This window comes from Tamandua tetradactyla, chromosome 13 (assembly GCF_023851605.1).
Source record: "Tamandua tetradactyla isolate mTamTet1 chromosome 13, mTamTet1.pri, whole genome shotgun sequence".
NCBI lineage: Eukaryota > Metazoa > Chordata > Mammalia > Pilosa > Myrmecophagidae > Tamandua > Tamandua tetradactyla.
Genome location: NC_135339.1, coordinates 47,473,426 through 47,485,613, shown reverse-complemented (window position 1 = coordinate 47,485,613; position 12,188 = coordinate 47,473,426). Strand labels below are relative to the sequence as shown.

The 12,188-nt window shown below is 37.4% G+C and overlaps 2 pseudogenes; both read right to left on the bottom strand.

Annotated features, from left to right (window-relative positions):
- Positions 1–6,645: 6,645 nt before the first annotated feature.
- LOC143653389 (heterogeneous nuclear ribonucleoprotein A3 pseudogene) lies at positions 6,646–8,686 on the bottom strand (annotated as a pseudogene).
- An 813-nt stretch (positions 8,687–9,499) lies between these two features.
- Positions 9,500–11,500, bottom strand: LOC143653388 (putative E3 ubiquitin-protein ligase TRIML2 pseudogene; annotated as a pseudogene).
- Positions 11,501–12,188: the final 688 nt, after the last annotated feature.

The following is a 12,188-nucleotide window of genomic DNA, read 5'->3' as shown; positions in this document are numbered from 1 at the left end:
ACCCAAGTGTCCATCAACAAATAAATGACTAAGCAAACTATTTTATTTTGAAATATTATTCAGCCACATAGAAGAATGTGTTCTGATACATGCTACAACATGGATGAGCCTTGAAAACATTATACTAAGTGAAATAAGCCAAACACAAAAGGACAAATATTGTATGATTCCACTTACATGAAATATCTAGAATAAGCAAATTTATATAGACAGAAAATAATTTGTGGTTACCAGATTCTGGAAGGAGGGAGAATGGGTGTTATTTAATGAGTAGAGTTTCTGTTTAGAGTGATGAAAAAGTTTTGGTAATAGTGGTGATGGCAGCACAATATTTTGGGTGTAATTAATGCCACCGAATTGCACACTTAAAAATGATCAAAATGGAAAATTTTGTGATGTACTGTGGCACTGTATATATATGTGTGTGTTTGTGTGTGTAAAATTTGTGGAATATGTATATCAGAATAAAATTTTTAAAGAGAAAAAAGCAGTGTAGCTCTCTCTGAATGTTTTGAAGAAAGGGTAAGATTTTATAAGAATGTGGGGGGAGGGCATTTTAGAAAGGGAAAGAACTGTACAATTAAAATGGACCGTTTGTACAAAGGAGTAACACTAATTTGCTCACAGAGTGCTGCACTTGGTATCATTCCTGGGAAGAGGCATTTGGTACATATAAGCCATCATGAGGATGGTAACAGTGAGAACAGAAAAGGGAGACGGATTCAAGACAGAAGCTGCAGGAACTGCCTGTCCATGCAAAAAAAAAAAATAAAATAAGGTGAAAGTTCTCTCTTCTTAAAAGTCTTCAATTGATTGGATTAATTCAAAGTTGATTGGATTCTGCCATTGATTCAGCCACAGATGCAATCAACTGATTGATGGTTTAATAAACCAGCTTTATTGTTGATTAGCCAGCCATGAAATGTCTTTGCAAGTAATGGTTAGGCCAGTGCTTGCTTGACCAGACAACTGGGCACCATCACCTGGTCAAGTTGACACATGAACCTAACCATCGCACATGTTGATTGCTTTGAGTTGCAAACTATAAACTGGCCAATGGCATAAACAAGAACATTCAAGGAGGCCTCTTAACTCCCTAACAAACACAATTCCAAAGGAGTTGCTCATCCCCCTTTGTCACCTATACTCATGCCACATCTGAGATTGTGTTCTCAAACTTCCAATCAAGCACCGTCTTGCTCTAACAAAATCAAATATAAATAACAAGCTCTCAGCAGCCTAATTATTAACTAAATATGCATTTCCCATTTAATACAATTTTATTAGTTATTGTACAGTTACAATATGTTAATTTTTAATTTTTATTCCTCTTGCATACACCAGGTCCATGAGCTTACTATTCAATATTATTATGCAACTTGTATTTTGTTCCTTCATAAAGTATCTTAGGAATCCTGAAACACAATCCATAGTTACAGTGGTTTTTATTGGGGAAATTCCCACCCCTTTAGAACTATGTACTTTATGGCATACTTTGCAAGTATACAATGGAGCAAAAGTGAAAGAAAAACTGTCCTTCTCTGAATATACCGTAATTCTTATCACATAGTGACTTGGATATGGACAGTAGAGGCTCAATCAATATTTGGTTTATATCTTCTATTTCTTTTATGCATATTTTGTTTCTTACTGTCTGGAGCCCTAATGAAATACTGTCTCATGGTTACAAGTTTTGGTGCAGAGATGCGAGCAAAGATTTATGAACAGAGATATTTTCAACAGCATAGTTTATGACAGCAAAAACTGAGAACATTTTAGATTCCAAACAAAAGATGAATGTTCAAGTAAATCCCTACATATTTAAGTAACTAAATATTACACAGATATTAAAAACCATGTGTTTGGATGGTACATCGTGGGTTGGGGGTGGGGGAGAGGGAGTTATTGCCTAATGAGCACAGAGTTTCTTTTTGAGTTAAAAAAATCGCAGTAATGGGTATTGGTGATGGTAGCAAAATATTGTGAATGAAATTAATACTACTGGATTGTACACTTGGAAGTAGTTAAAAAGGGAAATTTAGAGCTGTATATATATTACTACAATAATACGTTTAAAACAACAAAATCATGTGTCTGAAAAAATTACTTTCTTAGGGAATAAGCTCAGGTAACATGTTAAGTAAAAATGTTTCTAGTGATTAAGAGAAAAAATCAGAATGCAAAACTACATTTACAATGTCATGTGAATGTTTCTTAGTTCCTTGCTACTTGAATACTCTATAGGGTAGCCTCAGAGGCATCACCTAGAGAGCTTGTTAGATACACAGAATCCTAGGCTTTACCCCAGACCCACTGACTGAGAGTCCTCAGGTGATTCTTATGCACATTGAAATCTGAGAAGATACACCCAGGTCTTATCAGCTTTGGGGGACAGTATCAGGTCACCATAACAATTGGAACCACAAGTTTACTAGTTAGCTCATTAACACCCACCTTAGTCCTAATGTAAGACTACAGCCCCCTTCCAAACACACATCCCAAAATGCATCCATTGTTTCCAAGGGGCTATCAGTAGGTGGAGATGCCCCTTCAACTTTTAGCCCCAAGTGGAAAAATAGTCCATGATAATTGTGATTTTAAAAATATATATTTTTTGAAGCTGTACAAATTCCTGGAGGTAGTAATTTCAATATATTTCTATTTGCTATGTAAGATTTGTTTGTTTATTTGCTTTTTTTCCTAATAAAGAAGTTATGAGTTTGCAGAATAATCATGCATAAAATACAAGATTCCTGTATATGACACCATTATTAACAGTTTGCATTGGTGTTGTATATTTATTACAAAATGAAAGTATATTTTTATAACTGTACTATTAACTACAGTCCATGGGTTAACTTAGGGTTCATTATTTGTTTTGCAGTTCCATGGATTATTTTTTTAAATACTATATTCTAGTACCATATATACAATCTAAACATTCCCTTTTAACCACATTCAAATATATAAACCAGTGCATTATTACATTCATAATGCTTTGCTACCATCACCACCATTCATTACAAAACTTTGCTATCATCCCAAATAGTTCCTACATTTTAAGGCCTTTAAGCCTTAGCTCCCTACTCCCTACCCCTACCTCATCCCCTGGTAGTCTATATTCTAAACTCTAATTCTATGAGTTTGCTTATCCTAATTATTTCATATCAATGAGAGCAGACAATATTTGTCTTTCTGTGTCTGGCTTATTTCACTCAATGTGATGTCTTCTAGGTTCATCCATGTTATCACATGTATCAGGACTTCATTCCTTTAAATTTAGGCTTTTATACTTAGGTTTCTGATCCATTTTGTTGAATTTTGTTTATGGTATGAAATAGGGGGCCACCTTCATTTTTTGCAAATGGATATCCAATTTTTTCAGCATCATTTGTTAAAGAGACTATTCTTTTCCATATAAGTGGTTGAAAGGGAAAGCTAAATTTGTAGAGTCTGTTCTGCTCAACTGATGTGGCCATTATGTGACTTTGGTAATAAATTTGTAGAATTTATTATACTCAACTAGTTGCCATTACATGACTTTGGTAATAAATTGTTGGAGAGTTTGTTATGCTAAACTGAGGTGGCCATTACACGACTTAGGTAATAAATTGTTGAAATGTGCACTCTAGCTGGGAGGACTGGCTACTTCCCAGAAAGAGATGTATTTTGATAAAAAGAGTTATCTAGGTCCCAGGAAACTCCTCTCCGTCCCTAGCCAGTTCCCAGAGGACCACCTGGGCCCGGTTATGTATGCTAATTGGAATCTGGCCACTATTGTGTAAAGATATCATATCAGCTGCATGCAAGCAGTTAGACTAGAGAATCACATGAGAGAGAAAATCTTATCTGGGAAGAAGATGCTCTGCTGTGGATTTTTATCAGTCAAACCCTGAATGCTGTCTCATCTGATGATGTAACTATGTCTCATTTCTGATAATCTTTTAATTACTTTCCTAGTAAATTCTGTTTTTAGGTCACTGAAATCTGTGTTGTCTGCAAATCTGAGCCTATAAATTAAGGGGGCACAAATATCACATTGCCTTTCCTGCAGCAGTGGTCTTTGCCCCTTGTCAAAAATCAGTTGACCATAAAGGTGAGAGTTGATTTCTGCACTCTCAATTTGACTCATTGGTTTATATGTCTTGTCCTTGTGCCAGTACCATGCTATTTTTCTCTCTTTCCCCCATTCTTTCAACCTTTCTTTTCAAAGGTTGAAAAAGCTTTAAGAGAACTTGAGACAATTTAGCTCAATTTTAATAAAATGCTTCCCAAGCATTATTTTGATCAAGTGCCCAGGTTTAAGCTATGAACATTGACAGTGTCCATTTAGACAACCACACTTGAAGTTGAGTTAACCATTTTCTAATATTAGCCTATTTTCTGTGCTGCTTATTCACATATGCCAAATAACAAATGGAATGTTCTGTTACATTTATTGATTTTGTGTGTGTTTTCTGAAAAACTGCAATATCTATGAAGACTGATTTACATGCTGGCATTGCATGCATCCAAATATTAATAATGTACAGAGCCCAGAATTAGAGCAAAGAGATAGAGCATATTCCAACACTAGTGTCATGGTCAGGTTCATGTGCCAACTTGGCCAAGTGGTGGTACCTGTTTGTCTGGTTGGGCAAGTGCTGGCCTGTCTGTTGCAATGAGGACATTTCATAGAATTAAATCATGATCACGTCAGTTGCATCCACAGATGATTCCATTTGAGTATCTTCTGCAGTGAGTGATGCTTAATCTAATCACTGGAAGCCTTTTAAGGAGAATTCAGAAGAGACAAGCTCTCTTCCTGCTTCGGCTGGCGAGCCCCTCCTATGGAGTTCTTCCAGACCCTCCATCGGAATCAGCTTCACAGCCTGCCCTGCTGTGGATGCATTCCCACGGTTATGTGAGACACTTTTATAAATTTTATATTTGTGAGTGTTTCCTGTTGATTCTGTTTCTCTAGAGAACACTCACTAATACAACTAGCATACCCCATTCCCCTTTTTATTGCTTGTTTTGTATTTCTTAAATAGAATCTTTGAATTCAATGTTCAACTGCCAAAGGAAAAAATAACAGCAGGGCAGATATTCAGGGCTCAAATCAAATTATAAGTACTAGCTGGTGCAAAAACAGTAGGTGTTGGTTTTCATATATATGATTCTTACTATTTAAAAGTCTTCTCAACCAGGATCTTGCAAACAAATTGATAATCCTTACCAACATGATCTAGGTTGAAACATAATCATGGAATAATAGTGTATTCTTTGGGAATTAAAGTGAGGATAAGATTTCAGTCTATCCAAAATTCACTTCAGGCATTTGGGCAGTGAGAATCTTGCACTAAGCAATTGAGCTACATTTCTGCTGCATTAAATTATTTGGGATGATTATACCTAAATTATCCTTGATTTTGTCCAGTAAAATGCAGAGGGTGCCAATGGGAAAGCATGCCAGCCAGGTAAGAATTCAACAATGCATTAATTGCATTCATTTGCTCTGAAAGCTTGTATCAATTTAAAAAATATTAAACCAAGGAAAATACCTGAAGATTTACAGGCCTCTAGTGTTTTAGAAGGGAAAACAAAGGTAGCCACTAATTTGTTTGGATATAGCAGGCTTAGTGATCCTGTATTTTGATAAGTTTTTAGAATGATTTATAAAGTAGTAGAAAAGGAAAAAACCTACTACCCCATCCTAGAGTGTAAGCAGAGGGCAGTAGGCCTTCTTTACACCCAAACTTCTTTACACCAAACTGGCAGCAGTTCAACTGTCACCAAAGTAAATGTAGAAAGGAGAGTTTCTAAATACAGTTAGGACTTTTAGCAAAAAACACACTAAAATGATTATTTAAAAAAATGCACACAAACCAAATAGGAATTTTGAGATTTTTCACATGTAGGCAAGTCTTAGTGCTATTAAATTCACAAATAGGCTAATTTAAATACCTAATCCTAGTTGTTGTCTAAAGCACATATCGCAAACATACAAATGTCTATTCTCTTCACATGTCAATGCCCATTCATATCATGGCTTGGAAATGGGGAGAATAGATTACCCTTAAACTGCAAGTCAGCAGGAGTTTCTTTACAGTTAACTTTAGCAAAATACAAGCAAAATATAATTAGTGATTTTGTAAGAAAACACCTTCAAAACTGCATTTTGTTAAGTTTCTGTACTAAAATTTAGAAAAACTGAACTATACAAATATTGAAAAGTTTAAAATTCCTTAATTTTTTATTCCTGGTACTACTACCACAATTTGCAGGGTAATATACCTGATGCATTGAAAAGAAAAAGAAAAAGGCAAAGCTGCAACAAATAGAAGACCTCAGGAAGGTACATCTAATTGACATCACATGGCATTAATCAATAGCTGCACTGTTTGCAAACTATAGCTATGACAATCCTGAACAAGAAGAGTTTCCTGTTTAAGCTGCAGCATTTTTCTATGGATCATCATTTCTTCTGTGGAAGATTTTTACAGTTCCTCTAATGCATTAGGGATGACTATCTCAAAGTAACCTGCAGCCTTCCTGACAACTTCTCTCTCTCTCTCTCTCTCCTGCTGGGCCCTTTCATGGGTCCATATTTGCTTACTATTGTCCACTATAATTTCCAAAATCATTATAGTTCCCACCACCACCTTAGTTCCCACCAACAAAATTTCCTCCTTCATTGTAAACATCATGTCCTCCACCACCACCACCATATCCACCACCTTGGTTTCCATATCCTGGTCTATCACCACCATAGTCCCTTCTACTGCTATAACCAGGACCGCTGCTAGAGTTGCCACTATCACCTCCAAACCCATTTTATCCACCATCACCTCCTCCGTAACTACCTGTGCTGCCACCACCTCCACCACCATAGCCTCCTCTTCCACCAAAATTTCCACCATGGCCAGAGTTCCCTCTACCACCTCCAAAGTTCCCTCCATAGCCTGTAAAGTTGCCAGATCCAGCTCTATGACCTCTTTGTGATCCAGCAGACTGTATCTCTTGTTTAGAAAGGGCCTTTTTCACTCCCCAATTCTGCCCATTTATAGTGTGGTATTTCTGAGCAACAATTTTATCAACTGTATCATGATCATTGAAAGTTACAAAAGTGGGCAGGCCATGGTGGTTCAGCAGGCAGAGTGCTTGCCTGCCATGCCAGAGGACCTAGGTTTGATTCCCAGTGCCTGCCCATGTAAAAAAAAAAAGAAAGTTACAAAAGCAAATTCTCTCTTTTTTTCCACTCTTGCCTGTCTTCCATAACTTCTGTGATTTCAATCTTGCCATATTTTTCAAAATAGTCTTTCAAATTATATTCTTCTGTATCTTCTTTAATACCACCAACAAAAATTTTCTTCATTGTTAGATGGGCACCAGGCTTTACAGAATCCTCTCTAGAAACAGCTCTCTTTGGTTCCACCACCTCCCCATCAACCTCATGTAGTAGAGCACATTTTGCTGCATCTACCTCTTCAAACAAAAGTAAGTCACAAAACCAAAGCCTCTGGAATGTTTTGTTTGGGGGTCCCTCATCACCACACAGTCTGTGAGTGTGTCCCCTTTCTCAAAATGTTCTCTTAAACTATCATCTGTAGTTTCAAAACTCAAGCCACCAATAAACAGTTTTTTCAACTGCTCTGGTTCCTTTGGATCATGGCCTTCCTCCCGCTGGTGGCAGTGGTGATGGCCAGAGTCAGGCTCAGTGCCATGCTGGGGTTTTGATGTTGTGGTTGTTTTAAAGGTAATTTATTAAGTTGCAAGTTTGTAGTTCTAAAGCCATAAAAAGGTCCAAACTTAGGCATCCAGAAAAGGACACCTTGACTAAAGAAAGAGTCCAGAAGACTTCTGTCAGCTGGGAAGGCATGTGGCTGGCATCTGCTGGGGTCTTTGGCTTCTGGTTGCAAGCAGCTTCCCTGAGGGCATTTTTCTACATGTCCAAACATCTGGATCTCATGTTGGCTCTGAAGCAACTGTTCTCCAAGTATCTGAGCTTCCTACAAAATGTTTCCTCTTTTAAAAGACCCCAGTAAACTAATCAAGACCCACCTTGAGTGGACAGAGTCACATTTCCATCTAATCAAAAGGTCACACCCAAAATTGGATCTGTCATTTCTCTATGGAAACAATCCAATCAAAAGGTCACACCCACAACTGGGTGTGTCACAAATCCATGGAAACAATCCAATCAAAGTTCCCACCCTAAACAATACTGAATGAGGATTAAAGGACGTGGCTGTTCTGGGATACACATACTTTTAAACCAGCAAATGGATTTAAAGAAATCATGGATAAAATATAGGATTACCATATACCACCCCACTGATACCCTGCATTGGTGTGAAACATTTGTTACAATTGATAATAGTATAATTATAAAAATGTGCTATCAGCTATATTCTGGGGTTTAATTTAGGGTTCACTGTTTGTGTTGTGTAGTTCCATGTATTTTTTAGAAAATTTTATTCTGTTACCATATATACAATTGAACATTTTTCCTTTTAATTATATCCAGATATATATTTCAGTGCTATTAGTTATGCTCACTATGTTGTGCTATATGAAGGTCAGACAGAGACACCACAAGAAAAGAAAACCACAGAACATATCTCCTATGAATATAGATCTAAAACCCCCCAACAAAACACCAGCAAACTGAATGCAACAGCGCATCAAAAGAATCATACACCATGATTAAGTGGGATCCATCCCTGGCATGCAAGGTAGTTCGAACAAGAAAATCAATGAATGCAAATACACCACATCAACAGAATGAAGGACAAAACCACATGATATTCCTAACTAATGCAAAAAAAGAAACCCAACAAAATCCCGCACCCCTTCTTGATAAAAACATTTGATAAGAACACTAGGAATAGAAGGAAGCCTTCCCAACGTGACAAAGGGCATACATGAAAAAATTCACAGCTAACATCCTACTCAATGGTGGAAGACTGAAAGTTTCCTCCAAGACAGAAAACAAGGATGCAGGTTGTCACCACCATTTTTTAACATTGTACTGGAATTTGTTGCCAGAGCAGTTAGGAAAAGAAAAAGAAACAAAAGGCATCCAAATTGGAAAGGAAGAAAACTCTCCCTATTTGCAGATTACATGTTCCTTTATACAGGAATGTCATGGAAAATCCATAATAAAGCTCCTACAGCTAATAAGTGAACTCAGCCAATGTTGTAAGAACCATGTCTGAAGTCCTTAACCTAGATCTAAGGACTCCAGTTTATCTGAGGCCAGATCACATTTCTGTTCTAATTTCATGATCCCATGTTGCATATGCATTTGTTATTCTAATCAGTGTACAGCCCTTTTGTTATTCAAAATTTAAATGCAACTAAATTTAAATGCAACCTCTTCCGCTAAATGGGGATTGAAAGCCACAGGAATGCAAAGGCTTTCGGGTATTGAACTGGGTTCCAACCCAAATGTAAAATGTCTTTGATAGAATGCTTTCACAAAATCATGCTCCTAACTTTCTGGCCTCTCTTGGCCTTAGATTTCACAGTAAAGAAGATTGAGGGTTAAAGTAACACCACAAGAAAGAGTATGAATGGTAGGGATGGTGAAATGGTCTGAATTCATGCTTTCATTTGGGATATAAAGAGAAAATATAGGCCTAAGAGCTCCCTGGAGGTAGGATAAGAGAAATGGTAAATGAGATCTCTCTGTCACATTATAGAATGATATTTGCCCATATTCACAGTCTAGGAAAACTCCAACTTTGTGCATTTTCTCTCTCAGGGAAGCCCTTTTTAAAGGAGGAAAGATCCAGAAGGTAAAATCATTCCCCATAATGGATTCTGTTACTAGACAAAAGCCATGGATTCTGGTCTCAATAACCAATTCCTGAAACACTGGGATTTCAAAGAAAGAAAGAGTTTATTACTGGGCGCATAGTAGGAGAGAAGAAGATGGCCTAGCAGCCCAAAATTTGTCTCCCCACACTGCAGTAATTCAGATAGTTTCACTACAGAAAAGTTAGACAGGGTTTAGGATAATGAGTACAGGGGCCTCAGATGATGTAATTAGAGGTGATCTAATTATTGAGTAGGCACAAATTGATTACATGCTTAGTCACAGAATTTATGAAAGAAAATGGTGGAATGAGGTTTAGGTGACTTGTAGGTTAAAGTCTAAGCTACTGTGCATTTCAGGTAGACCCACTTTGTTTAGATCCAGTCTCGGTCATCGGGATAGTTTTGGACTTGGGGTGGGTTAACAAACATTAGGGGCTATCTTTAGTGATTACAAGACTCTAAAGTTGAAAAACAGGATAAGTAGTTACAGATGAAGGTTAGTCACAAGGTTTTTACAATTACAGGGTCATAAGATAGGGTTGTACAGCTATTATTAGAGATCAAGGCAGCCTGATTACAATTCAGAAATTTCAGGTATTTACCTGTCGACTCCAATATGCTAGAAAGCAAAAAGGAATATTTATATAGTGATTCGGTAATCAAAATGATTCCTTAAATCCTGATTTCTTGGTTACAATTCTGTGAATAAAAGTTTATCTCTGGAAGCTTTGGGTCTATTACCCTTTTGGTTTGCAGAGTCCTTGTATATGCCCAACTGCCACTTTGCAGACTTTTCTCCATCTACCTCCCCGTAATGCCTCCCTGAGGGGAAGCTCTCCACACCCAGCACAGTGGCACTGAAGTCAAATCTCTTTGGGTTATCACATACACCCTGGAGGACATTTTCAGATCATACATTTCTCAGATCCTCAGATAAAGCTAAAAAGGGATGAGCTGTTTCAGGATCCAAAGTTATATTTCTTTGGAATACTCTTAGCATTTCACTCATTCCTCTTATTTGGCCAAAATTCAGGTTTGTGATATGGGCAGGCTCTAGACATTGAAGCAGTAGTGAGTCACTCCTTTCCAAAGAATATCTTGCATTCTGAAGCAGTGCTAAGGCAGATTCCCAACACTTCTCTCTCTCTTTGGGGATTGTTGGGGATTCTCTCAATCCTTTGGGGATTGTTGATCTGTTCAGAGACTCTGACTTCACTCTCCTTCAGTGTATTCATGTTCCGTCTTCCCAGCTGTTTAGTCTCTGTAGCATCTCTGGTACTTCTCTAGCTCTCTGGCAAACCCAATCAGGTGATGCAGACTGGCTTCTCTCATATTTAGGTTAAATACACATCCTTGTAGTCTCAAGAGGTTCATCCTGAGAAGAGGTTCATCTCATTATTTTCAACAACCAGAACTTTATCCTATATTCAGACTTAGTTATCTCTTTGAAATTTTGCTCCTCCCCCTGAATATCATCATTCTTTCTTGCACATCAGCTGGTATACTTTTAGCTACTTCCAGTTTCTCCTTCAATGTGTTCAATATCTCCTGGAATAACTTCTGTAATTCACTGCAACCTCTTCTATTCCATATACCATGTGATTCTTGTGCTCTTGAACAGGAAACACTTGATGCAAAGTGCGATTTGGTCATCACAGAATAGCTGTGGTGGTTCCAGGTGTTTCATACAGTAGTAATCTTCTGGGACTTTTGCTGTAAATGGGGGCTGAGGCTTTTGGAATCCTGGCATATGTTGCTAACTGAAGATAGGACTATTTGTTTTTGATGTGGCCAGGAAAAAGATTTGCAGGTTTCTTCCATGAGCAAACACAGTTGGCAACTGCTATGCTCACAGTCACACTCCAATGTCCCAAGCAAATAGTTCATACAAGCACACAGGCATAGTGGCTTGGCTCTTTCTAAACTCCTCGAATCAAATAAACTTTTGGGAGACCTTCTGTCTTTGTAATCCTGAATATTTCCTTTAGGGAAAACAGCTTAAACTAGGAGACTAGAGGGCTTTTATCTGTTCAGTTGTTTCCTCAGCCTCTCTCTCTTTACCCACATCAGGTAGGCAACTCAGTACCATTCTGCTTTTTTTTTCATTTTGATATTTTTATCAATAAAACTTAACATACAAATATATAAACTTTCTTAACATACGAACATTCCATACATTGTGTACAATCAATGGTTCACAATATCATCACATAGTTGTGTATTCATCATCATGATCAGTTTTTAGAACATTTGCATCACTCCAGAAAAAAAAAGAAAAAAACTCATACATCCCATACCCCATATCCCTCACCCCTCCCTCTCATTGAACACTAGTCTTTCTATCTACCCAAATTATTTTAACCTTTGCCCCCATATTATTTGTT